This window comes from Equus przewalskii, chromosome 24, assembly GCF_037783145.1.
Source record: "Equus przewalskii isolate Varuska chromosome 24, EquPr2, whole genome shotgun sequence".
In the NCBI taxonomy this organism is placed as follows: Eukaryota; Metazoa; Chordata; class Mammalia; order Perissodactyla; family Equidae; genus Equus; species Equus przewalskii.
This window is the reverse complement of record NC_091854.1, coordinates 21,801,968-21,828,879: the sequence shown is the minus strand read 5'-3', so window position 1 is coordinate 21,828,879 and position 26,912 is coordinate 21,801,968. Positions and strand designations below refer to the sequence as shown.

Below are 26,912 nucleotides of genomic sequence, written 5' to 3'. Positions count from 1 at the left end.
CTTTCTGCCGTGCTTTCTTTTGTGGCTTAATTCTTGGACTGGTAGGGAAAAAGAAGTCTTTTAATTTAATTCTAAAGGATTGAAAAGGCAGTGAGCAATACAAGGACTGCAAAAAAGATTGGGGCTGGAGATGCTTCTCACTAAGGGGAGAACAAGTTAGCCCTTCATCCAGAAAAGTAATAAACCCCATTGTAAAAGACATCCAAGAAGCACCATTGCTTTCCTTATTTCCTATATGGTTAGTTACTTTTGTTTTCTCCTACAATAGGCATTATTTATACAAATAGCATCTGTCTCTATTTGTGCAAAGAAAATTGTACTAGGAAAGAGAAAATCTGAATTTAAAGTTGATCTATGCTGAATTATCTGCATAATTTTGGACAAGTTGCTTGTAAACTCCCTGGGCCTTAGTCTCCTCTTCTGTAAAGTGAATATGTGATACCATGTAATTTCTAAGTTCTTCTTCAGCTCCTCTCCAAATCATCTGATATCTAGTCTGCATGCAAATTTCTCCGAGTCCTAAAATACATTTTTATAGCTTTTTAAAAAACATGAATCCAATAGAATGCATACATTGCATTTAATTTTTGTCATTTTGGACTTTGGAACAAGTTCTCCAACTCCTTCTTTCATGCTGTTTCCATGATGATTATAGACTATCCCACATTCTGGATTTGTCTAAATTGTTTGCTCCTACTGAGATTTAACTTCTTTGTCTTTATATTTTCTATAATCTAACTTCTTTAGATTCAGTATAAGCATTTTGAGAAGATTTCTTCCCAAGTAATACTGGAGTATGTTTCACATCATATCAGAAGGTACACTATGTCAGAATGTCCTGCTGTTAGTGTTATAAAGTTTGATCCTTGATTAAAATGGTGGCTACCACATCACTCCATTTCTTCCCTCCAGCTCTTATTTAAAATTTATATTTCTTGGGGCCAGCCTGGTGGTGTAGCAGTTAAGTTCATGTGCCTGTTTCAGCTGCCGTGGTTCACCAGTTCGGATCCCACGAGCAGACCTACAGACCCCTTATCAAGTCCTGCTGTGGCAGGCATCCCACATGTAACATAGAGAAAGATTGGCACAGATGTTAGCTCAGGGCCAATCTTCCACAGCAAAAAGAGGAGGATTTGTGGTGGATGTTAGCTCAGGGCTAATCTTCCTCAAAAATAAATAAATAAATAAAAATAAAAACATATTTCTTTGATTTTCAATGTCTTTACAGGACTTTATTACTATACTCTTGGATTTCCTAAATGTACATTCATCCTATCAATAGCTGCCAGATAAGTCTTCTAATCATTTTCATTAGCTCTTTGGATCAGGTATTTCCAAGTGCTTGATAGTATCTAAAATCCTTAACCAAGTAGTCTAAAAAACGCATTTTATTTTGCGGTCTCACAAGCCCCTTTCTGCTCCACCTAAGTTCATTTGATGTTTATCTTCTACCTATGATCTTGTCATTCCTACGCTTTGCCTTCAATATCCTATTTCCTTCCTCTGGAATCCCTCTTATGATTCCCCCTGGCTTATGTTTATCACCCTTTATGATTTATCCCACATCACTAAAATCATTCTTTTGGTGATCACATATTCAACTTATGACATATGCTTGCGTAATTTTCAATACAATGTGCATGTGGGTTTTTTTTTAACTAAAAGTGATAGATTTTCAATATAGGGGTTATGCTGATTCAAAGTTATAGTCATTGAAAAAGTTGAAAAAAGTTTTAAACATGGGATAAACTTGTTAAAGAATAACTTTCTCTTTTTATGCCCATAGTCAACATCTATTAGATGAGAAAATGAGTCAGTACAGTAATGATGACTGAAAGTACTCCTCTTCATCAAGTCAAAGGAAGACACCCTGTGAGACTGGCCTATCGTTCAGCAGTGCTCTGAGGTTTCCTTCCTAGTTTCAGGTAGGGTATGGTTTTTATGTGGCCTGTATTTCTGAAATTGGGCAGTTTGTTCCAGGTGAAGCTTTTATGGCTCTGGTTTCCTGGGAAATACTGCTGTGCTTGCAGATCATTCATTCACTGATAAACTGAATTGACTTTCCCATGTATTTAACTCAGTTTTTCATTGTGATGTAGTGAGCAAGTGCTGGGTTTGGAGTCAGAAGACTGGGTTTAAGTATTGGCTCTGCCACTTAGCTTATGTGTGACTTTAGGCCAATCCTTTAACCTCTCTGAACTTTAATTACCTTATCTGCAATTGAAAAAACTCCTGCTATGCCTACTTCATAGGATTGTTGCAAAAGATAGATTAGATAACATGTGAAAACTCCCATGTGATTTATAAAGCACCATCCACTGTAAGGGATTATTATTCATATTTTTAACTTATTAAGGAGATAAATAACCTCTTTTATGGAAAATTTTCTATCTTCTAACTCAAAATCGTATAATATACATTTTTTTTTAACTAGGAAAAAAGATGTGATTGAGCTTTTTTTTTAAGCAATAAGATTGGAAATGAAGAGAAAAAAGAGAATTCATTTTTCTCTGAATTCCTTTCAAGCCATATATTTCGCTCCTTTTGTCAGTTGTCCTCATTACTCCTACATTATGGTATCGTGTCTTTTTGGAAATGTTCAATAACATCTTGCTAATTTTTTTTCACACTGATCCAGCTCTTGGCTTTAGTGCTAGCTTTACCCAGTTGAACAAAACTCTCTATTCTTACATTCTTTATTCTTTTTAACATTTCTTCTGTAAATCATGTTTAGTCAATCAGTCAGTTTTGCAAGCAATATTTATGGCATATCTGCTATATAAAAGTCATTCTTATGTTATTTATTTAAAATTTAAAAATGTGTAATATCTGTTCTGGATTTCATTTTGGAGGGTAATAAACAATTTTAATTACCTACTATATGCAAGTTACTATGGTCATTTAGAAATTCTCAAGAAGACTTCATATTAGTCTGGGTGCCAAATATAGAAACAATCTCAACACTAAAATTGTGGGCATAGAGAGAAGAAATGAAGAATTTACAGAGGATGGATCATTTATGAGTTGTCCCAAATGAAGGGAGAGACTATTCATTGTAAAATGTGGTGATTTCAATTATACCAGATTCTCATTTTTATTTACAGAGTATTTAGGAATAGCATTAGGACACTAATTGGGGAGTGCTCTATTCATTAAGGGGATTCATTATCTATTGCTGTGTAACAAATTACCCCGGTATGTAGTAGAAGTCATACTTTATCTCTTTTGCCATATTCTGTTGATGAGAAGTGGGTCACTAAGCCCAGCCCACATAGAAAGGGAGGGGAGTTAGGTTTTACATTTTGAAGAGAGGAGTATTCTAGAATTTGCATCATAGCTTGCCCTCTAGCCAAAAATTATTTACATTCTTCACATTTGCAACATATGCTCAGTCATTCCCAAGATTCTCCACACAAAGTCTTATCCTTTACAGCATCAGCTTAAAGTCTAGGATCATGGCATCTATATTAGATTCAGGTGTGGATGAGGCTCCTCTAGTCTTCCTTAAGCACACTTGCTCAAATACGGTTTCTGTTGACCTGAAGACCTATTAACAAAAGAGACGAGTCATTTGCCCCACAAATACTCAACGCACAATGGTAGGACAGACATTGGATAAGTGCTATAGATACTACTATTCAAAAAGGGTAAAAACAGGAGGCTTACAAGAGCCTCAGGTCCATAGAAATTCCATGATATAGCAGAGCACTAGTTGGTAGTTTCTTGACTGGGAATCAAAGCCTAGGAATAATCCTCCATACCTTTTGGCCTTGCACCCAGATCTCTTGGCTTCACCTTCTGAGTCATCCTTCCCCTTTTATGAAGGGTAGGCAATGCTTGTTGTTGAGTAGTCTTATAAGCCTGCTTCCTGCCTGTAGAAGTTTGGGAACCCAAACATCTTTTTTCATTTTGTACCACACTGTTCCTTTCATTCCAAGCTCATGGTATTTCTGCCATGAAATTCTCTTTAAAACTTGTGGGTTTCCTATGACTCTTATTGAGGGTTCTTGCCATTAGACAAAAGCCACACCCATGAATATTTTTGAGATATGCCCTTCTCTATTTGGGCTTCTGATGAGACTGCTGAGAGAAGAGACTCTAAGCTTCTTAGAAGCTTTATTTCTCAACTGAAAGTTCTCTGGGGCACCTCTATACATTTTTCTGAAATCTAATCAAAGGGTTTTACAGGTACTTCCTCAGCTTCATTTTTACAAATTTTTCTGATAGTGCCCTGGGTTTGCTCTCTATATAAGACCACTTCTTAATTTTAGCATGGTTGGCCATCTGGAGAGGTTGGGAATTTTGAAAACCAGCAAATCCTGGATCCTTTATGTTTAATAGTCTTTTCTTTAGCTTATCTCTCTTCTCTCACATTTGATTATAATCAGTTCAAAAAAAACCAGGTGGCACCATCAACACTTTTCTTGGAAATCACCTTAGCTAGATAATCCACTTCATTAGTACATTTTCTCCTTGCCATGTAACTGCAGGTAACAGTGTCGCTAATCTTTCTGCCACTATGTAACACGGGTTTCTCTTCTCTAATTTCCAATAACATTTTTCTTACTTTCCTGTAAGGCTTCACCAGTAGGCTCCTCGAAGGCCATCAACACTTTCCTCAAAGTCTTGTCAGCTTCCTCTTGCTTCTTGGTTCCAAAACCTCTCCCACATTTTAGGTTTATCTTAGAGCATCATATCATATCATTTCAAGTACTAAAATCACCATTAGTTATCTATTGCTGTGTAACAAATTGCCCAATATGTAGTAGCTTAAACAATATTAAACATTTATTATCATCACAATTTCTGTGGGTTAGGAATTCAGGAGTGGCTTAGCTAGGCAGTTCTGGCTCAGGGTCTCTCATGAGGCTGCAGTCAAGATGTTGGCCAGAGCCACATTCGTGTGAAGGCTTGACTGGGGCTGGAGAGTCTCTTTACAAGGCAGTTCCCTCACAGGGCTGGCAAGTTGATGCTGGTTGCTGGTGGGAGGCTTCAGTTCCTTCCCATGTGAGCCTGTCCACAGGCTGCTTGAGTGGCCTCATGACCTGATGTCTGACCTCCTCCAGAATGGGCAATCCATGAAAGCAAGGTGGCAGTGACATGCATTTTATGACTCTGTATCAGAAGTCACAAACCATCACTTCTGGCATATTCTATTCATTAGAAGCAAGTCACTATGTCCAATGCACAATCAAAGAGAGGGGAATTAGTCTCCATCTTTTGAAGGGAGGAGTGTCCAAGAATTTACAGCATTCTTTAAAACCACCACAAGCTTAATCCTGCTCTTGACCAGTAACTCCTCCAAAAAGATCCCCAAGAGAATGTATACACACACACACACACACACACACACACACAGACACACACACATACACACACACACAAACAAACAAAGAAGCAAGGCAAAGCTGGAGTTTGACCTCAAACCTCCATAAATAACCCCAGGTTTGTGGAAATATTTTTAACTGAAGCCAGACGGGCCCAAATGACATAATACAAAAGCAGGCCAAAAGGCTCTCAGGAATGATGCTTTCCAAAACTCACACTCCAGTGGGAGTGAAGCGGCAGAGGCACCTATGATAGAAGAGAGAGGAGAGCAGAGAGAGCAGACAGACAAGCAGATCTCCCTTAATGCCTAGGGTTGCTTGTCTCCAGTTTTTCTCAACAAGGTAGTAGTTCCAGGCCTGCTTCTGTTAGAGAAAAAAATCTGGAAAAAGAGAAAGAGATGATGAAAGCTTTTTAGGGCCCCTATAGCATTCTTATCACACCAGGCCTGTGAAAGAGAAGAGAAGAGGAGTGGCCCAACATATGCATCCTGTGCTGTTTAATTAGCAAAGTGACTCTGCCCAGTAGTACAGTGGTCAGTATAATGCCCTTAAAGTTGACCAGATCACAGCAGCAGACATCTCCCCCTTCAAAGCGCAGCAACTTGGGGGTGTAGGATTAGCACTTCCCCATTTTGGGGGTTTTATCCTATTAATCTAGTGGACTTAACAGCCCTAGTAATGGTCAACCTGCAGTGTGATTGTGGCTCTCGCCTGGGAGGGATTACCAGCACACTAGCTAAGTCCCATTTGTTCCTTTTGCAGGACTCCTTTAGCCATTTCTGTGACTGTAACAATTGAGAGCTAATAATAGGGCAGTCTAGGCCCAAGTTCCTTTATGAATGTCTCTCAAAGTTGCCCCTAGAAGTTTCTGAGATGGATTAAGTCTGGAGATGAAGTTTATCTTGTGGCCACCATATGCACTAGGCTGAGATTTCATTCCTCAGTGAAATCGTTCATTCAGTCTTACCATCTCAAAGCAGCTCAACTGCATTACCTAGTGACACAGGGTGACTAAAATGAGCACCATGTAAAGGCATAGTCCCAAACACAGTTACACAATACAAAAATGATCCAAATGTATTGCCACCATGTTAAATTTTAAAAATCCCTTCTCCTGAGCCAGCCTTGATGGCCTAGTGGTTAAATGCAGTGTGCTCCACTTCTGTGTCCCAGGTTCGGTTCCCAGGCACAGAACCACACCACTCGTCTGTCAGTAGCCATACCGTGGTGGCAGCTCACATAGAACTAGAAGGACTTACATCTAGAATATACAACTATGTACTGGGGCTTTGGGGAGAAAAGAAAAAATTTCTTGTCCTAATCAGTTGCTTATTATTCTGTTGCACAGGGCCTGTTTTGAGGGGCATCTGCCCTGACCCACAGAAGAAGCTCCAGCCCCAAATCCCCACTAGCCACTAGCAATGGTCAAGACAAACCTCAAGTGGCATGTTTGAGACCCTAAGATACAATAGGTGACAGTTTAACCAGCAGGTTTAGTAAGTAGCTTTCCTATTGTATTACAGGAATGCCAACTTCCCAGCTGGAGCCAAGCTGAGGCCTCCCTGCCCACAGCTCTCGTTGACTGAGCCAATCCCACACCTTAGGGTCTGTCATTTGCAACACCCACTTCCAAGTACCTCTTTTCATGTTAATCATGACTCCTGGTTGCAATTCAGAAACCCAGGTTACTAGGTGGGAGAAGAAAAGGGAAAGAGAACAGACTTCTCAGTTAATTATATCTCAGTCCCAGCACAGTGATTGGGAGTCTAAGCTTGCTGTTAAGATCTTAGTCTCATCTCAGGTAAATTTTCTATCCCTGCCTTCTGAGTAGGGTCAGAGAAAGACACCAAATGATGTGGCCTCCTCTCCCTCCATCTTTTTCCTTCCTGTCCCATGTGCTTGTGCCCCTCAGGGCATAAATGTGGGTGGGGTAGGGAGAGAGAGCAGTCCCCTTGGGCAGCTGTCCACACCTTGAAGATAAGGAGGTGAGCCCCTTTCTCTTGGCTAATTTTGCTTCTCCATCAGACTCTGTTGACGTATAGAATTGCTCATGTCTGGAGATCATATCTCCACTTGGCTACAGCAGGAAGTAGGCTCCCCATCATTCCATTGGTCTTAGAAGGGTGATGTGCCCTCTCATCCCTGCTCCCCTCACCCAGCTCCAGGCCAGCGGAAGCCCCAGAGGAGGATGCTCCCATCTCCCTTCAGCCCCCCTTCAGGAGAGTATACCATATGCCCTCTCAGGTGTGTGTTTTCTGGCTTGGTGGGCAGCTGCTGCAGGCAGCCTGACATCTCTCCAAACTCCTGCAAAATCCTTAGCACCAAGGAGCATGATAACGTGTTTCTTCTTGTGGCCACAGAATACCCTGCGTGCTTTGCCTCAGCTCTAAAATCAGCCAGCTCTCAGCAACTCCAGGCAAGAAACAGGCCCTTGCCCCACATCCTAGAGTGATCCTCAAGCCCTGACTGGTGGTTCTCCTGGGACTTCCAGCTTTCTCCAGGGTGTGAGAGGGAGGCAAGGGGGACATCTTCACCTTTCTCACACTCCCCTCCACCATCAGGGAAACGGCAAAATGGAGAAAAGACCAAATATCAAACTGTATTCCTTCCTCAATTCTCTTTTTTTCTTTCTCCATTTCTAGTTCTTTTTATTCAAACAATAAAGGACTGTTATCAAGTCGATTCTGCTAGAAGACCACAATGTAGCAAATTATGTGGTGCAGAGTCTAGCACTAATAGGCTAGTGAACTTGAAAGGAGACAGAAGCGTCTTTTGTTCTTAGCAATGAGGCGCTACCAAAGTACTTTATACCATTGTGCTGGATTAATACAAATGATTTATGTGACCTAAATAAATTCCTGTGTGTAACACTGAAGACCCTCCACAGCCTGAGCACCGTCTACCGCGTCTGTGCTCCTCCCCCCCATCCCCTGAGTCCTGAGAAGGCTCCGTCTGCTGCCCACACATCCTGCTCTTTCCATGCTTTGCTGTCTTTTGAATGTGCTTGTCCTCTCCCTAAGACCCCTCATCCTTCTTCGTCTCCTTTTCTCTCCATCATCGTGACCATATTGTTCTCTACTCTCTCCTTATCTCCCAGGCTGAGCTGACCAATTCTTCCTCATATCCTCATTAAACTCTTTACATTGAATGTAACCTGGACTGTGATTTGAGGGCAGAGAGTGTGTCTCACTCCCCTTTATATGTCTAGGACCAAGCACAGTGCCTGGCACAAAGTAAGTGTGGAATGAATAGTGAACTAGATTGAGGCTCGGAAGGGAATTTACCATATCCAATTTGTACATTGCTCTTGTGAGGAATCCTATATCTACTCTTCTATTTTTACTTGGAAGATTCATTTGAGGAATAGGTCATTTAAAACAACGTACATCACGTTCTCTCTGTATGCCCTGATTGCAAACCTTTCACAAGAATATTTTATAGACAGTAATTCTCCTGTCACTCTTATGATATAGGTTAGTATCACTGTATTGATTGAATAGCTTATTTATTGAACTGCTATTTTTCTCAGAGGCTCTCTTTCTTTCAGAAAAATACAGCTTTAAAAGATGAAAGACCTAAAATGTCTATACATGAGAAAAGTCAAGAAAAAACAGTTAGTTGGCTTCTAAATTCCTGACACTGTAATAAGCTAACTTTGATAGCATTGATTTAATAACTAACCCAAGATAGATCTTAAAATCATCCAATCTGTAGTTTCTTTAAAACAAATAATACAACCAACAAAGGCACATGAAATGAATGATAAGCAAGGATGTTCAATACTATTGTATTTGTTCTGTGTTTTGAGTCCAAGAGAACAACCCTGGGATATTTTCACTTAATAAAAAGGCTAAAACACTTCATGTGTTATGACTATTATGAGAGAGGCAGTTGCATAATAGTTTGTGCTACTATAGTTGTGCTACTAGGCACTGCACTCAGTAGATACTTTATTTCATTGCCTCATTTAACCTTACTCCTTTTGTATTAGTCAAGGTTCTCCAGAGAAATGTAACCAATAAGATATATATATATGTATCTTATATTTATATCTGTATCTATATCTATGTCTGTGCCTGTGTCTATGTCCATATCTCTATCTGTCTGTCTATCTATCTATCTATCTATCTATCTACCTATCTATCTATTTATCTGTCTATCTATTGAGAGAGATTATAAGGAATTGGCTCACTTGATTAAGGAGGCTGACAAGCATTAAGATCAGCAGGGTGAGTCAGCTGGAGAACCAATGTTTCAATTGGAGTCTGAAGGCAGGAAAAAAGCCAATATCCCAGTTCAGAGGCAGCCAGGCAGGAGGAATTCTCTCTTAGAGGAGGGTCAGCTTTTTTGTTCTGTTCAGGTCTTCAACTGGTTGGGGTGAGACCCACCCACATTATTTAGAGCAATCTGCTTTACACAGGCTACCAATTCAAATGTTAATTTTATCCAGAAACACCCTCCCAGACACACCCAGAATAATGTTTGACCAAATATCTGGGCACCCTGTGGCCCAGTCAAGTTGACACGTAAAACTAACCATCACACCTATGGAGAAAGTTCTATGACTTCTCCTGCTTTTTAGATGAGGAAAAACAGAGAAGTGATGAAACTCCCTTGTCATACACAACCAGTAAATAGCAGAGACTCTGCTCCAACCCAGCTCTGACTAACAAAAGCACAGTGTTTAAAATAGAGGACAAGGTTTGGAATTTAGACAGACTTGGGCTTTTCGTGAGAATTAAATTTTTAAAAAATGAATATAAAAGAATGTGTCACTGTGCTTGGCACATAGACTTATTATAGTGAACACTGTTTGTATTACTAGTCGTCCCGGTCTTATTATTAAAAGGATTATTATTAGTTTGTTAACAAAAACCTTTGTCTTTTTAGAATACTTAATAGTGAGAATGCCAGAATGGACTTTAAATGAAAATATATTTGGTGAATATTATTCTCTATTCTTTTCCTTGGTTTTGTGATATGAAGATAAAAAACTGTAAATCACTAGATAGTTAATTTCTCCAACATGTGCTCTTGCAAAAATAATATTACCTTTGGCAGACATATACCTTGTTCCTGCTGATGTCATTAGAAAATGGCAAGGTCAACCAAGATGAGAAATTGACAGCATCTCTGTCTTTCCAGTTTTTAATAAGTATTGTCAAAAGAAATAATAATTAGATTGGAACTTGTTTGTCCTTGAAGTGCCTTTTTTTTTTTTTAAAGCCTCCTAGCAAATCTAATGTAAGATCAAAAGCAGTTGAGAAAAAGTAGAAATCACTTAAGTATGCGTCCTTACTCTTTGTGATAGAAATAAAATACTTGTTCACTTTCAATGACTCTTGCTCTGGGGTATTTGCCTCCTTTTCCTAGGGTGTAGGAGAATATTGGTAAAGGGAGCTCTAATGAATTAATAAAGCAAATTTTCCAATATGTAAATAAAGTACAGCTTTCTAGGAAATAAATGGTTTTAAAGACTTCATCCCATATACCCCCAGCCTCATTTCTAGGGCAAGACTCGAGGAAAAATGGTGAAATTAGTATACATATTTTTTTATTCTTCTTCTGCCATTGAGTCTCCCATTTTCCATCCCAAATCCTAATGTTCTTTCATCTCTATATTTTGTGTTCTAAGCAAAGGATGTGTAAATTCATAGCCATTAAGATACAATGACTTAAAAGAATTATTGTGCTCTTTTTGCCAATCCCCTTTGTAATTTAAGAAGCTTTATAATTTAAAAAGCTTTCATTTTAGGCATCAATGGGATTGAGGAGGCATTTGCTACAATCAGAAGGCCCTTGCTGAAATTGCTGAAATCACAACATGTGGAAAATAGGTTCTCTCTGCTTTCTTAGACATTAAGGGCAGCCTTGCTGTTTCCTCATCTTCTAACACAGGCGCTAATTCCGGTCACACTGATCCCAGTGCTAGTCACTCTTACCTGATTCATACTCATGCTGTCTTCGTCTAGTCTCGTACAGTGTATCAATGCTGTGGTGTCCACTCAGAATGCCTTCTGCTTCCCTCTCAGGCTGTCCTTACTTCAGATGAGCCCAGCTTAATCAAAATTCTTCTTCACTCGAGATGTATGGTTTAACTGAGGAAATGAACCATCTTCCAAAGAAGGAACTGTGAAAGAATACGAGATAACATACAACCATAGCCATTTGCGCATGGGCTGGTTGTAGATTCATGAGTGAAACATCATCTTGACCCCTAAGGAGCTTACCTTCCTTAGGGACACAGGGACACAGACAGATAAACAGAAAACTGTAATGCAGTGCAGAGGATACAATGGCAGCCACAGACACAGGGTGTTATGGGGGCAGAAAGGAGGGATACCCTTCTGCGAGGGTGCATTGTTGTCACCTTAGAAACTGCATCAGTCTGGATTTGTGCCACACAATTTAGTTTCTCTAACTTTGTCAAGTAATCACTGCATCACAGTTACAAAAGAAAACAATTTAGTGTAGTAGAACCAGTGAAAACATATGTCAGAAGGAGCGTTTTTCCTGCAAAGGACAGTAATCAGACCATGAGCACCATTAGATGCTGGTTGCTCTTCCTCTCAGTGTCTCACACTCAGTGATGAAGGAGCTACTGGGTCACTTCTGATCATACGCATCCCGGCTTCTTCACCCTGGTGTGGAAAGGTGCTCACTGAAGATCCTTTCTTGCTAGTGAGCCAAGTCCTCACAACCACACCATCAAGCTGTATTTCAGTGTGTCTGCCTACAGCAGCAACCATGTGAAGGGTGTTTAAATTCCTGAGGCACTGGGAGATATGGAGAACAGTGATTAAGAACCAGCCTGCTTAGGTTTGAGTCCAGGCTCCATCACTTACTAGTGGTTTGACCATGGGATAGAGGCTAAAACTCTTCATGCCTTGGCCTGCTAGTCTATACAATGGGAATAGTAATAAGAGCATTACCTCATAGGACTGACGTGAGAATTAAATGAGATAATAAAGTGAAAGTTCCTCATGCTGCATCTGAAACCTAGCATGTTAGTTTCCCAGGGCTGCTCTAACAAATTGCTACAAGCTGGGTGGCTTAAAACTACAATGATTTGTTTTCTGACAGTTTTGGAGGCTAGAAGTCAGAAATTAAGGTGTCAGGAGAACCGTGCTCCCTCTGAAGGCTCTAGGGAAGAGACAATCCTTACCTCTTAGCATCTGGTGGTTGCTGGCAATCCTTGGTGTTCCTTGGTTTGTAGACACATCACTTCAATCTCTGTCTCTGTCATTACACGTTGTTCTCCTTATGTGTCTGTCTGTGACTTCACATGGCCCTCTTAGAAAGACAAAGGTCATTGAATTTAGAACCCACCTTAATTTAGTATGACCTTATCTTAATATAACTAATTATACCTGCAAAGACCCTATTTCCAAATAAGTCACATTCACAGGTGGACGTGATTTTCGGGAGAACGCTATTCAACCCAGTATATCTAGTAAGCACACCATAAATGTTAGTTAAAACACACTCACCCATTTTGCCATACACACACACAAACACAAAACAAAAAACACTCACTCACCTACACACACAGAGGGAATTGTGGGAAGATGGTGGCTTCAATATGACCTTATTCCTCTCTGTTTCCACTCCAATCTGTCCATTTCTGAGGCAAGTAGCCACTGGGGCTCCCAGAAGAAGGTGCTGAGGGTGAGTGTGAGGCTGCTGGTGCAGGAACATGTTTGCTCTGGGTCCGTCTCAGGGGAAAGTTGCTCAGAGCACACAGTTTCCCTGGACCCCGAGGAGTTGAGCAGCAGCCAAACAGGTGGGCTGAGTCCCCTCTATTCCAGAAAATGAGCAAATGGGAGGAAGCTGGGTGAAGAGATGACAGATGGGGCCTGACAGCCTGCCTGCTGCTATAGCGCCCGCCCCAAAGGGCAGAGACCTGTGTGTCTTCTTCCATTTTCAGGGCTTTGGCCATGTAAGGGGCCCCAGCCCCATCTGAGCCCCGATAAACAGGCCAAGGAAAATAACAAGGCAGGGGCCCAGATAGAGAGAGGAAGACTGAGCATGACTCTTGGAAAGGACTTCTATTGAAATGTAGCTGCTGGGGAAGATAAAGGATACCTTGAATAAAACAATGAAAAGAGCACTTTAGGATACACAAGGAGAGAACAAAACAGACTGTCTGGAACTAAAAACATGATTTATAAATGAAAATGTTCAGTATATGAAGAAAAAGCATTGTTGCAGTCAGGAACTGTGTACTGATCTGAAAGATGAAATTTATCAAGACGCAGAGCAAACTTTCAAGAGGTGGAAATCATGATGCAACAGAGAGCAGACATGGAGGAAAGATCTATGAAGAACTAAACATAGGAATTATAGGAACTCCAACTAAAGAAAAAGAAGCAGAGGGATGAGCGAGCTGAAGAAAGGCCTGCCTACAGATTGAAAGTGTATTCCATGTTCCAGGAAAGACTGAGGAGAAATGACTTCTCTAGGCAAATCCTAGTAAAATTCCTGAATTCCAGGATAAAGAAAAACCTCACAACTCCAGGCAGAAGGAAAAAGGTGGTTACAAAGGCAAAAGAATCAGACTGGCTTTGAACTCCAGCAGTATTTGAAGCAGTAAAATGAGTTAGAGAAAAGGACTAAAACCTAAGGATTTAATGCAGAGCTGACATCTGATTCACAGGTCCGGAGAGAGGAGAGGCTACACCCCACCTGAAGAAATGCATGAGAAAGGACACAATGAAGCCAAGGAACTGGAACAGAGACTTCAATATGAGGGAAGACGAGGAAGGGAGAACAGTTTTTAGAAATAAGGAAGGAGGCCTCCCTGGAGATACAAAAGAGACCACAGATACGATAGAGAATACTATGTGCAACTTTTGTCAATAAATTTGAAAACCTGGAGAAAATAGATGTTTTCCTAGTCAAATACAAATGATCAAAGTTGGCATAAGAGGAAGTGGAAAAGTTGAATAGACCAGTGCCTATAGCAGATACTGGAAATATGACTAAAGATCAACTGTTTAAAAAGGACAGAAGAATCACAAAGTTTCTCAGCTGAATTTCACCTAAATTTTAAGGAACAGATTATTCCAGTGTTTTTAAACTGTTCCAGACATAGAAGAACATAGAAAGTGCCCAAATTTATTTTGTAAACCCAATTCATTTTGTAAGTCCAGTGTAGTTTTAGTACTTAAACCTGAAAAAAATAGTAAAAGAAGAAAATTATAGCCAATTTCAATTATGAATAGAAAAGTTGCTACTATGAGGGTCAGGAAAAGAAGCATAAGGAAGTCTGAGGGTATCAAATCCTGTAAATAATAGTACCTTCTTTCTGCACTTTGTCAGACAGAAGTAGATTTGATGACAGTATATGACAAAACAGTTAAGATAATAGTGGCATAAACATGATAGAATTTTAATTTGTCCTTTCATAAAAGAAGTCAAGAAGAAGGTTTTCTGAGGTTAGTATGCTGATTTCTTCAAGTCATGAGGGACCCTGGCTTCTTCCAACTCTCTTCTCTGTAATCCCTATGGTGTAGACCTCAGCCTCATAGTCCAAGGTGGCTGTTGAAGCTCCAGTACTCACATCCATCTCCAGTAGCAGGATAGAGAAAGGGATACAGGAAGAAGGTGCCAAAAAGCACACGCCACCAATAGTTTAATGTGTTTTTTTCTGAAATTGCCAGACAGCACTGTTTTTATAGCTCTCTGGTGTGAGCTCGCTGCAATTTTGCCGCATCTAGCTGCAAAGGACGATGAGAAATGTAGTCTTTATTCCCTTGGCCGTGTGCCCAATTAAAAATCAAAGGTTCTATTACATAGGGAGAAGGAGAGAACAGATCTTGGGATAGAAAACTAGCTACTTCTGTGCTCTGTTCCCTTGGGCCAGAGCAACTCGGTCAGTAGGAAAGCAGTATCTTAGGTGAGGCAGGGTTGTTCCTTTTTAATGCTGATGTTTATATAGGGGAGTTTACCTTCTATTCACTTCCCAAATAATACAGTCCGGAGGGAAAGCCATCTCCATGTGGATGTCAAAAGGCCTTTTGAACCTAATATTTACAAAACAGAGCATTTGCATTTATTGGCACCTCTCCCCAAACCTGTTCCTTCCCCAGTCTCACCTTTCATGAAATGATACCATCACTTGCCCAAATGCTCAAACCAAAAACCTTTGATTCTTCTTTTTTTGGTGAGGAAGATTGTCCCTTAGCTAATATCTGTGCTAGGCTTCCTCTATTTTGTATATGGGACGCCACCACAACATGGCTTGATGAGCAGTGTGTAGGTCCGCGCCTGGCTTCCAAACCTGTGAACCCCTGGCTGCCAAAGCAGAGTGTATGAACTTAACCACTACGCCACTGGGCCAGCCCCTTGAGTCATTTTTTATTCCATTCTTGCATTCACTATTCCCCCACCCCCGACATTCAATACATTATCTCTAGCTCCAAAATATACCCAAACCTGTCCACTCTTCTCCATTGCCATTGCTTCCAACCCTTGTCCAGGCCACCATGAACTCTTGCTTTGTCGCCAAAAGCTATCTGACCTCTCAGTTTCCACCCTCACCACCTGGTGATCTGTTCTCCACATTGTAGACTCATCTTTTCAAAACCATTTTTTTCTTTTGATATTTTTCAAATTAAAACAGTAATTGTGTTTTATCAAATGAAACAATATTATACAGACATGGATAAAAACAAATCTAGTCATCTCTCTTCTTACCCACCCCCCTGAGTAGTCTATTGACAGCCTGACTTGTCTTCTTCCTCACCCATCTGCTAGTATGCACAGTCCTATACAAACACAGGTGATAGATAGATAGATAGATAGATAGATAGATAGATAGATAGATAGACAGATAGACAGATAGATAGACAGATAGATAGACAGACAGATAGATAGACAGACAGATAGATAGACAGATAGATAGACAGATAGATAGACAGACAGATAGATAGATAGATAGACAGACAGATAGATAGACAGATAGATAGACAGACAGATAGATAGACAGATAGATAGGTGGGTAGATGATAGGAAGATTTTATTTATGTTTTCTGAAGAAACAGTAAGATACTTATTACTCAGCTTGTTAGCTTTTATTTTTATTTTTAATACAAATTATATCATGTCAGATTCCTGCTTAAAAATCCTTCAGTGTCTCTCCACCACGTTTAGTATGTTTTACATAAGGATCATAGAACATCTATTTAATTCAGCAAATCATTCGGTAATGGTAGGGATAAGAGATTTTTTACCATATTATATGTATTCAATTTGTTATTTTTTAAAACACTTGTCTGACACTTACTCTGAGCCACACTGTTGTAAGTACTTCACGTTCATTAATGCGATCAGCCTACAATCATCCCCTGAGGTTTGCACCATTGTCACTCCTGTTTTATAGATGAAGAAACAGGTTTGGAGGGGCAAGCAGTTCACACAGGTCTGCAGAAGAGCTGGGTTCTTGAAGCCAGCATCTCACCATGTATGAGTCTCCCCTCCTGGGCCAGGCCAGAAGGTCCTTTGGGGAAGAGACTTTCTTATTTCTTTTGTCCTCTCCATGGTGCCTTCATGGTTCTTCTGCCATATCTAAGCACTAAGTAAGTATTTGTTGAAATGAATTGGCTGACTGGTGCTTTTTGGTTTGTTTTGAGGTAGGGAAAGCTTGGGCATGTTTCAGGGTATCAAATAAGGGGTCGATGTAGTTACTGAAGATGCTACACAGGGAAGTATTAGCGTGGGATTAGGTCAATTAATCAATGAGTTTATTGACTATCTTTTTCCTGCCTAGTATATAGAGAAACAGAGTAGCAGAGAGGTGCTTTGAGGAAGAAGGACGGTTTCTCCTCTGAGAGCACAGGGCCAAATAGACAAGGAGAGACGATGCAGCATGGATATGCAGAGGTAAACATCACAAAGACGGGGGAGCCGAGGGCCTGCCACCTCATTATCAGAGCTCAGAGGAAACAATTGGGGAAATACTTTCTAGACTGTCAGCCTTTATCTTTGCAATTTAGTAAAAACAGCAACAGGAAAATCCACCTGCTGACGTGACTTTTATTTACGTTCGAGGTCTGGGGGCAGGAATTGTTTTGAATAGGTCCCTGTTTTATTTGAACAACTAGGTTGTTCCATATTGGGTTTCACTGGTAGGTGATATGCTAATAAACCAGCCACTTCCCCAATCTTTAAAAATAATTACTGATCTAGAAATTGAAAAAGACATAGATTTGGAAATAGTCTGAGAGCCAATAGTGAGAAATACTCCGTGTCAGTTTTCAGATGAGCGTGACTGTCCATTAACTCCTGGTCATTGAGTGAGGCTGAGCTATTGCCCATGAAGCTTTCTGCTCAGGGCCCATGGAGAAGCAAGATGAGAGTTCTGTGTGGTTGAATGAGCTGAAGAGTAGAATATCCATCGTCTGCATGTCCCAAGATTATCTGCAATGTCCAGTTTTCCACTTGAACACACAGAAAATGGGTTAGCTATAAATTATTGTTTTAGTGTCAGCAAATAAAGTTATCGTGGGCCATATTTCTGTTATTTTATACTGTATAGAAGTTTTTGTTTTTATTTTTGCGTAGTGTATTTCTTAGTCTTTTTCAGTGAATGCTGGAAGCTTCGAATTGCAAGAGCCTCCCTCTATTTAGCCTTTTATTTTTTTTAGAACATTTCCAATTTCCTGCTGCATTTCATGAGAGTCCTAATATCCTAATCTAGACACAGTACAGTGATTTTCATTTATAGGATGAAATTGCACCCACAGCAGCAAATTAAACTCTCTTTTTAAATGAAATCAGTGGTTAAAAAAATTAACCTTCTGAACAATAAAATTGTATATTTTCTATATATGTAGTAACTAACATGTATTTAATAAATCACAGTTTAGAGTGCCTATTTATGCATGTTTTAATCAACCATCACAACAATTCTGTGGAAAGGTATTATTGTCTTCCCTATTTTGCGGATAAGAAATGGGTGTCAGAAAGAATAACTGACTTGCCCAGGATCACACACCAGGAACTGGTGGAAGTGGAACTCGAGCCCATTTTTTCAGATTCTCAATCCTGCTTCCTGTCTCCTCAGAGGAAGAAACCATGTTGATTCAGTCACATTCATTTACTCAAACATTCAAGAGACATTTATGAACACAGTGTTGGCATTATGTTGGCTCTTGAAATACAAGGGAGAATAGAACACAGTCTCTGCTCTGGTGAAGCACACAGTCTAAAGGGGAAAGATAGCCAAGTAAATGGGAAGGAATAATACAGGATGATCTGTGCATTGTTAGGGAAGAATACAGAGAATGATGGGAGCCCCAGTAGGGCAGGAGGAGTGATGGGGTGGTCAGGGAAAGCTTTCCGGAAGAGGTGATGTCTAAGGTGAGACATAATAAATAAGTAGGAATTTATGGTGAGGAATAATGTTCTGGGCTGAGGGAGCAGCATGTGCAAATGTCCTGAGGCAGGACAAATCATAGTTTGGAAGCCAAATGTTAAATAGTGACCTATTTAGCTACTAGCTCAAACATTGAGCGTGAGGATGAGAGTCATGAGAGAGTTAAGGGAAACCTGAGAGAGCTGGGCCTTGAAACCATATTAAGGAGTCTTTGAAGATTTCCAACTGGAAAGCTTTACCACTTTAAAAAGGTCACTCTAGCAGGAGTGTGGAGAATGGATGGGAAAGAGACACTAGAATAAGGAAGGACAATTAAGGGATTATAGTAATAAAGGAGATGGTGGATGATAGTGCCCTGGACTGCTGCCTGGTGATCACATCTGGTCGCCTGGGTAACTGGCAATTCCATTTGATGAATGAAGGGCAGGCCAACCTGAGCACTGTCTAAGGCTAGCAAAGCAATGAAAGGACTCCAGGCACTTAAAACAACACCAACAACCACAGGGCCCCCGGTAATGTGGATCCACTCAGTTGGCAGGCTGGTTAATTTGTCCAGTCTTTGAATTGGTTCGCCTTCTCCAGATACACAGAAACTCACTCCTTGATAGTATTTTCCCCTGCTTAGTCAAAAGCATGCTGCTGATGTGCGAGAGACATCATAGCCACTCTGCCTGGTTTTATTTGATTGAATTGTAGTTATCCGAGGATTAGACAGATATTGATTCATGTCATGTTCCATGTCTTGGATTCTCATCTAATCAAAACACTGTCTCCTAAATGTGAAATTACTCAGTGAATAAATCATAATGTGAAGCATGCAGGCAGGCCATGCTTAGGAAATGAAATTAAAGTAGGAGAAATTATAAAAGGGATAGGACAAACAATCACTATTCTGAGGATAATCATTTACACTCTCCTTGTACTTGGCAGTGGGGTAGCAATATGGCAAATAGAAGGGAAATGCGCATTGAGAGGGTCTACTCAATTCACCAGGATATCACTTTGTTATTTACAGAGGAAAAAATCTCACCTCCTTAGCATGGCACACAAGGCCTTTCAGGATGGTCGCCGGCCAGTCTGTTCAGCCTCATGTTCTTTCCACACACGTTTCCCTCTTCCTGGCATACTCTCTTCTTTTTTACCTATCAGTCAAATTCCTGTTCCCTTTCCACGTCTTTGCTTAAGCATGACTTCCTCTCTGATGGCTGTTCTGCCTCTCTCTATTCTCACCCACCAAAATCTTCTTTCCATCCTCTGAGTTTCCATTGTACCTTGTCTGTGCTTCCACTGCAGCACTTGCACGTTATGGATGTTTATACAGTCGATCCTCATTAGTCACAATTCCGTATTTGTGAATTTCCTTGGTAACTAAAATGTATCTGTAACCCCCAAATCAATACTTGTGGGCACTTTCGTGGGCACTCGGACACACCCACAGAAGCAAAAAGTTTGAGCCACTCATTGTGCATGTTCCCAGCTTAGGTCAAATAGGTGATGCTATGCCTCCTTGTTTCAGCTCTCATACTGTGAACAGGTGTCCTTTCTGTGGTCTGTTTCATGCACATTTTTCACATTTTTGTGCTTTTTGTTGATTATTTTGCTGTTTAAAATGCACCCACCAAGCATAGTTCTGAAGTGCTGTGTGGTGTTCCTAAGTGCAAGAAGGCTGCGATGTGCCTTATGGAGAAAACGCATGTGTTATCTGGGCTCTGCTACAGCACTGCTGGCCGTGAGTTCAATGTTAATTAATCAGCAATATATTAAATAAGTTGTCTTTAAACAGAAGCACACATAAAACAAGGTTATGTATTTATCAGATGACAAAAATATTGTGACAATATTGTGACAGGAACCTAACCCTGTATTTCCCAGGGGTAATGGCTCAGTATTCACTAATTCAGCATTTGTGGTGACTTTATAGAGCTTAACAAGGGCAGATAATGACAGTTGACTCTATTGGTTTGTTTATGTGCCTGAGGAATTCCTTGAGAGATGAGACCGTCATCTTTGTATACCTAACACCAAGAATAATGGTTAAAATTAAGAACATGGTTGGTGCTTAACATTCTTGACAATAATACCAAGGATATGTCAAATACTGATTTCAATGGTATTTATGGGTTTTTCCTTATTCCAAGTCCACCAAGAATGTCTGCTCAGAGGCCAGATGATTATAATTCACTTTTTAGTATTAGCTTGGGCATTAACTCCTAAGGAATTGTTACTGGTCTTAAACATTTATTGACTTAAGGGATTATGGGATTACTGCATTAGGAGTTACATAACTTTAGGAAAAGTGAAAGCATATTATGTAGCATACCCAGACGGAAATAAGGCTCCTTAAAACAGAATTTGCTAAAGCAGTGAGTTTCAGTGGTAGGGCCTAAGAATTTGGATTTTTGACAAGGATTCTGGCGATTCTGATGTAACGTGTTCACAAACCACCTTCTGGGAAATACTGCTATTCCACACGTTCCTTACCTGGTTGTCCTCTCTGCAGGTCCCTAGAGGGATCTTTAATTCAGTTCTTTTGGAAGATGAATAAAGTTTTGGGGGTTTTTTGGTTTTTGCAAATGAGTGACTCTGCAAACTGTGTATCTTTTACTATACATGTGCATTTACAACGAACTCCATTGGGTCTATTTCATCTCTTCCTCACTAAGGAGCAGATGCTGTTTAATTTGGCTAAAGGAAGAGTTCAGATTCATTTTAGGCTCTCTTCTAGGTTTCTCCCACTGCTCTTCTCTCATGCTGTCCAGTCTGAGCTGGGGTATTAGTTTCTAATTTCAGGGCTTTCGTAAGTTTTAGGGTACTATCAGGATAGGCTAGGTTATGCTGTGGTAACAAACAACACTCAAACTCTCTGTATTTAAAACAGCAAAGGTTCTTTTTTCTAACACTACACGTCTAATTTGTGTTGGCAGGGGACAGTGTTCATCAGTGGTCATCCAGAAGCCTAGGCTGATGGAAGCTTTACCATCTCACAACATTGCCATCTCACCACTAGGTTTCAGGGTTTGCTGTGACAGGGGAAGTAAGCATAGATGATCAGGCCCTGGATCTTAAATGCATCTGCCCAGAAGTGACACATCATTTTTGCTCATATTCCATTGGCCAAAGCAAGCCATTGGCTATGCCTAACTTTAACAGACAGGGAAGGACAATCCTCTGGTATTCCCAGAAGAAGAGGAGAAGAGAAATACTGAGGAGTACCTGTAATGCCTACGATAATTTGGTAACCAAATATTAAGTTCACTTTTTTTCCCTACATGCAGAATATGTTCCCTACCCCATGTCTTAGTCTGTTCAGGCTGCTGTAATAAAATATTAGAGACTGAGTAGCATATAAACAACAAAAATTTATTTCTCATAGTTCTGGTGGTTGGAAAGTCCAAAATCAAGATGCAGGCAGATTTGGTGTCTGGTGAGAGCCCATTTCCTGGTTCATAGATGGCATCCTTTTGCTGTGTCCTTACAAAGTAAGAAAGGGAGCTTTCTTAGGCCTCTTTTATAAGGGCACTAATCGCATTCATGAGGGTTCTGTCTTCATGACCTAATCATCTCCCAAAGGCCCCACCTCCTAATACCATCACTTTGGGAGCTAGGATTTTAACATATGAACTTTGGGGGCACACAAATATTCAGACAATAACATCCTACAAAAGAGAGAACCCCAAATTTCCACGAAACATTGTGAACTAAAAAGCCAAGTCATCTGCCCCTCCCCATTTGCCCTCCCAATGGAGCAGGGACAGGATAACTTCAACAAATGTTCACATTCTGTAAGGAAGAGTGGGAGACACATAGCAGTTACTGGTCTGGAGCAAATTTGAAAAATCACTGGCATATGATGGTTTCCTAGCTTGGAGGTGGAGAGTATTCCTAATTGAGCTCCATTCTGATCCCTAAGAGAGTCTCCCAGTCCATCAATTTCCACAGCCTTTGGCTTGGCCCCCTAGGAGATCCTCCTTTTTTATCATCATCCTTGGTCCCATATGTGAAGTGGGCATTAGATGATGCTGCCATCTCAACATGGGCTTCAGGCTTTCCTGTGGCAGGAGAAGTGGGGAATTGTACTCTGGATCTTAGGTGCTTCTGCCATGAAGTATATTATGTTGTTTCCTTGGCCAAAGTAGATCAAGACTAACTTAAGTGGGTGGGGTCATGTAATCCACCCACATGTTCAGAAGGAGAGGAGAACCCAAATACACTGGTGAGCTTTGGTATTGTTTATCACACTTAACTTCTGCTATGCACTTGCTCAAAGTACAGAGTTCCAGCAGACAAACTAAGGTTCAAGGCTGACTTTCCTCTTACTTTCCATGAGTCCTTAGGTAAATTACTAACCTGTTTAATGAATCTCAATTTCCTTCTCTATAAAATGGGGATTCTAAGAGTGCTTTCTTCACTGGGTAACTGCAAGGAGGAATGCTTATCAAGTCCCTAGTAAAGTGCCTGGCATGTAGTAAGTGCTCTCAAATGTTACCTGTGATGCTTGCTACCATATTGACCACAATGTTCTGTACTAGAATGTTCTGGAAACCGCATTCTTTTCACAGAATAGTTATTCTCTGCAGTGGGCACTGTAATCCCTCTGCTGGATTATCCTTGAATGTGGTGGAATGCCAGAGAAGGATTTTAGAAGTTCTTTGGTGGGCAGGGTCTCTTTCTGAGAGCCCCCATTTGTATAGCACATGGCACTTGCTGTGCAGCACCATTAAACATCTTCCTGGTATTGTAGTTAGGGAAATTCTATTCATTTGCTTCATGCCAAGTATTGAGAGGGTCACAGATTCCCTCCAGGCACCTGTATTTCATTGCTTGAGTCATTATACACAATAGGACAATATGCAAAGATTTCTGAGAAATGCATAGATTTCAGCAAATTCAGAAGAAATGAAAGGAAATCAATGTACTAATAACACTGTGGGGGGGAAAGCACTTTGTTACAGACATTGTCCTTTGAGCCTTCCGGATGCCACTAATGACACCTCTTCCTTTACTGAACAGAAGCAAGATTTCATAATAAAGAACGATGTCTAATTCTTCTGAGCCAATGGAAAAACATCTGTCTTAGCTCAGGCTAAATACCCAGACAGGGTGGTTTAAACAACAAACATTTATTTTTCACAGTTCTGGAGGCTGGAAGTCTGAAATCAGAGTGCCAGCATGGTTGGGTTCTGGGCAGGGCCCTCTTCCTGCTTTGCAGATGGCTGCCTTCTTGCTATATCCTCATGTGGTAGAGAAAGAGAGCTCTAATTTTTTCATTCCCTTATAAGGACACCAATCCCATCATGGGGTCTCTGTTCTCATGACCTTGTCCAAACCTGATTACCTCCCAAAGGCCCCCACCTCCAAATACCATCACACCGAGGATTAAGGCTTCAACATATTGATTTTGCTTGGACATAAACATTCAGTCCATAGCAACATCCAATTGACTCCCACAAAGCATTGTGGACACCCATGATGTGCTAGGCATTATACTCATCACTGGGAATATAAAAATGTGTAAGACATGGTTCTTGCCTCAAGGAACCCCAATCCAATGGGAAAAGATGGATGAGTGAGCTGAAAATTCTATACAACATATTAAATACTCCAAAAGAAGAACAAATAAGATGCAATGGGTTCTCAAGTGTGGGAACAACCTAGGTTTGCCTGGGGTGTGAGGATTTAGTTTAGGTGCCATGGTGAATAGGCTAAACTGATCATCAAAGTAAAGTTGGTATTTGTTACCGTGACCTATTTATACACCCCAATCATGTTCACTTCAGTATCTTGGGAATGAGGCCAGCTAGATTTTTGGTTCCTGTCAGGTTTGCCTTGGTTTTATTACATCTTATAACAGCAGGGTGGCCTGTTAGGTTCCTTTTGTTTTGTTGTTTATCCTGGCCTTTGTTTGCAAAGAACTGTGTAGAAAATAAAATGCTCACTCAGTTTATATATTGGCATCTGGGTATCCCTGATCAAGACTATTCACGACTTCACATTTCTAGTGCCTCTTCCTCAAGAACCTCAGAGAAAGATTGCTTAATGTTAGTTTCAATTTGCCTTTCTTTTCTTTGGAAATGTAGAAATATATTCTATTTTGGCATGCTGAATTTGACCTTTTCCAGACCAGTTGTTTCATCTGTCTGGGACAAAAGGAGTAAAACAGGCTGTAAAAAGCAGGTCAGAGGGGAAGATTACTGATGAGAAAGAAAGCCTGATTCCAAAGGGAGGCGATGGCATTCACAGTGTTTTTAAAGTACTTAAGATACTGTGCTCTCTCAAGAGAATCTGTCTTCAACAAGCAAAGAAGAATGTCAGGAAATTATACAGCTCTTGAAAGTAGCTCTCCATCAAAGGATGATAAGAGAGCTCTCCGAAAGCATGAACCTTCCAGAGTGGGGAGCCCGGGAAATACTGAGATATCATCCAGCAAATTTTCTGAGACTTTGGCCATTTTCTCAAAGTTGACAAAAGGTAGCTGAGAGAGGAATTAAAAACAAATGTGGGTTAGAGTCCCACTGTCAGAAAATAAGACAAATCTGACGCCAGTTCCTAGTGAGACAAAAGCATAAACTAGGCCCAGCCAGTCGTAGGCAGGGTGGCCACATGTGGCTTTGCAGGTTGTCTGGTGCACAAAGCACCACATTGAAGAGGACATTATCCACGTCATAGACATCATAGATCTGTGCAGTTATTATTTGGGGGGCAGGTGGCAGTAAAGTGTCTTGTTCTGACAAGTCTGTATAGTAGGATAGTTTTCTGATAGGTGGATCTAAGTGTCTTGAGAAAGGGGCTGCTTTTCTAGTTTGCACACACTGTATGGGCTAGCAGCAGCTGCTTGCTCAAACAAATGAGCTCAGACATATTCCTCAGCATTCTTTGATGGCCGAGTCTACTCTGGCAGCATGGTGTCACTGGATCTCACTCATTCGTTCATTCAGACAAGCAAACAAAAAACTAATTGCATATCTGCCACATGCCAGCCACTATTGGGGGCACTGAGACCCAGTGGAGAACAAAAATCCTTGCCCTCATGGAGCTTTCCCTCTGAAGTGAACTATGAACTGGGGAGGTGGGAAGAATAGAGGATAGGGAGGGTTGGTGCAGAGGAGTATGGTTAGGCTTTGAAGGGAGAAAGATCCTGCATGTAGTCCTAGCTCCAGAATGATGTGGCCTCAGGCAATCTGACTCTCCTCTCTTTATTGGTCTATAGAAAAAGCTACTGATAAACTTTCTGCATTGGGTTTGTTGGAAAACTTAAAGAAAATATATTTAAAAAAACCTTTTAATGTGGCGCTTATAACATGGCAAGCATATGATTGATGTTAGTAATGGTTATTATTATTGTAATTATTATCTCAGTAAGGATGCTAGCATGGATGACCCAATCCTGAGTCTACCCCTGGACAACAACATCTGGTGCTTGTGGTTGGCTAGAGATGGAGGGAGGGTGTTGGAATGGGAAGTGTTACTTTACTTCATCTGGATTTTCTTCTAGTCCTCACTGTGTAAAACTTATTTTCTAAACCTCACTGAAAAAGTCCAGTACAGTGAAAACAGACAGACCTCATGACCTACTTGAGAGAAAGGACTTGAAGGATTAAGACCTTAGTAACCTATGTGGGAAATGGACGTTGAAATGAGATTCATCTGACATAGCAAGGCTATGCTCAGTTATGTTTCTACATGTTTCCAGAGGGGGTGACTTTCATGGGAAAGAGAGATTGATTAGAGGTTGTTGCAAGTCAGTTCTGGGGGGCCGACTCTGAGATGGAGATTTGCATGCAGGGCTTGTTGGGTGTGCTCCTGGGACCAGCGCCTACAGCAAGAGAAGAAGGCAGGATTGCACAGAAAGGGAAATTAAACTGCAATGCATTAAAACAGAAGCCTCATTTGAACTTACAGGAGTTCTGGAGCTTGGGTGGCCCTTCAAACTGAACTGGAACTGGGGAGAGGGAGCCAGGACTTCAATCCCATCCCCCATCATTGAATAGTCGTTGCTTGCAAGCTGTCCTTGAGGAGGGCAGCGATGTTGAGCCATGTGGTTCTCCTCAGCAGAGGGCAGCCCGGTTGAGGGACTCAGCTGAGAGCCATCAGCTGCCAACACTCCCAACAGGTAGAGAAACACGTACTTCAGTTCTTGAGGAGGAGATTTGAGCAGTACATCCACGACAGAGGTGAAGGCCACATCCAAGGCAAACCCATCCTTAAAG

General features: G+C 40.8%; 1 long non-coding RNA gene across 8 annotated transcripts in view; it reads left to right on the top strand.

Annotated features, from left to right (window-relative positions):
- The window catches only part of LOC103549425 (uncharacterized), a 148,091-nt gene that overhangs the window by 46,890 nt on the left and 74,289 nt on the right, over positions 1 to 26,912 (top strand). For all 8 annotated transcript variants that reach the window (XR_544533.2, XR_011532319.1, XR_011532318.1 and 5 more), the window contains exon 2: positions 1,787 to 1,925. This is a non-coding gene — a long non-coding RNA (uncharacterized lncRNA). The remainder of the gene's footprint in view (positions 1 to 1,786; positions 1,926 to 26,912) is intronic.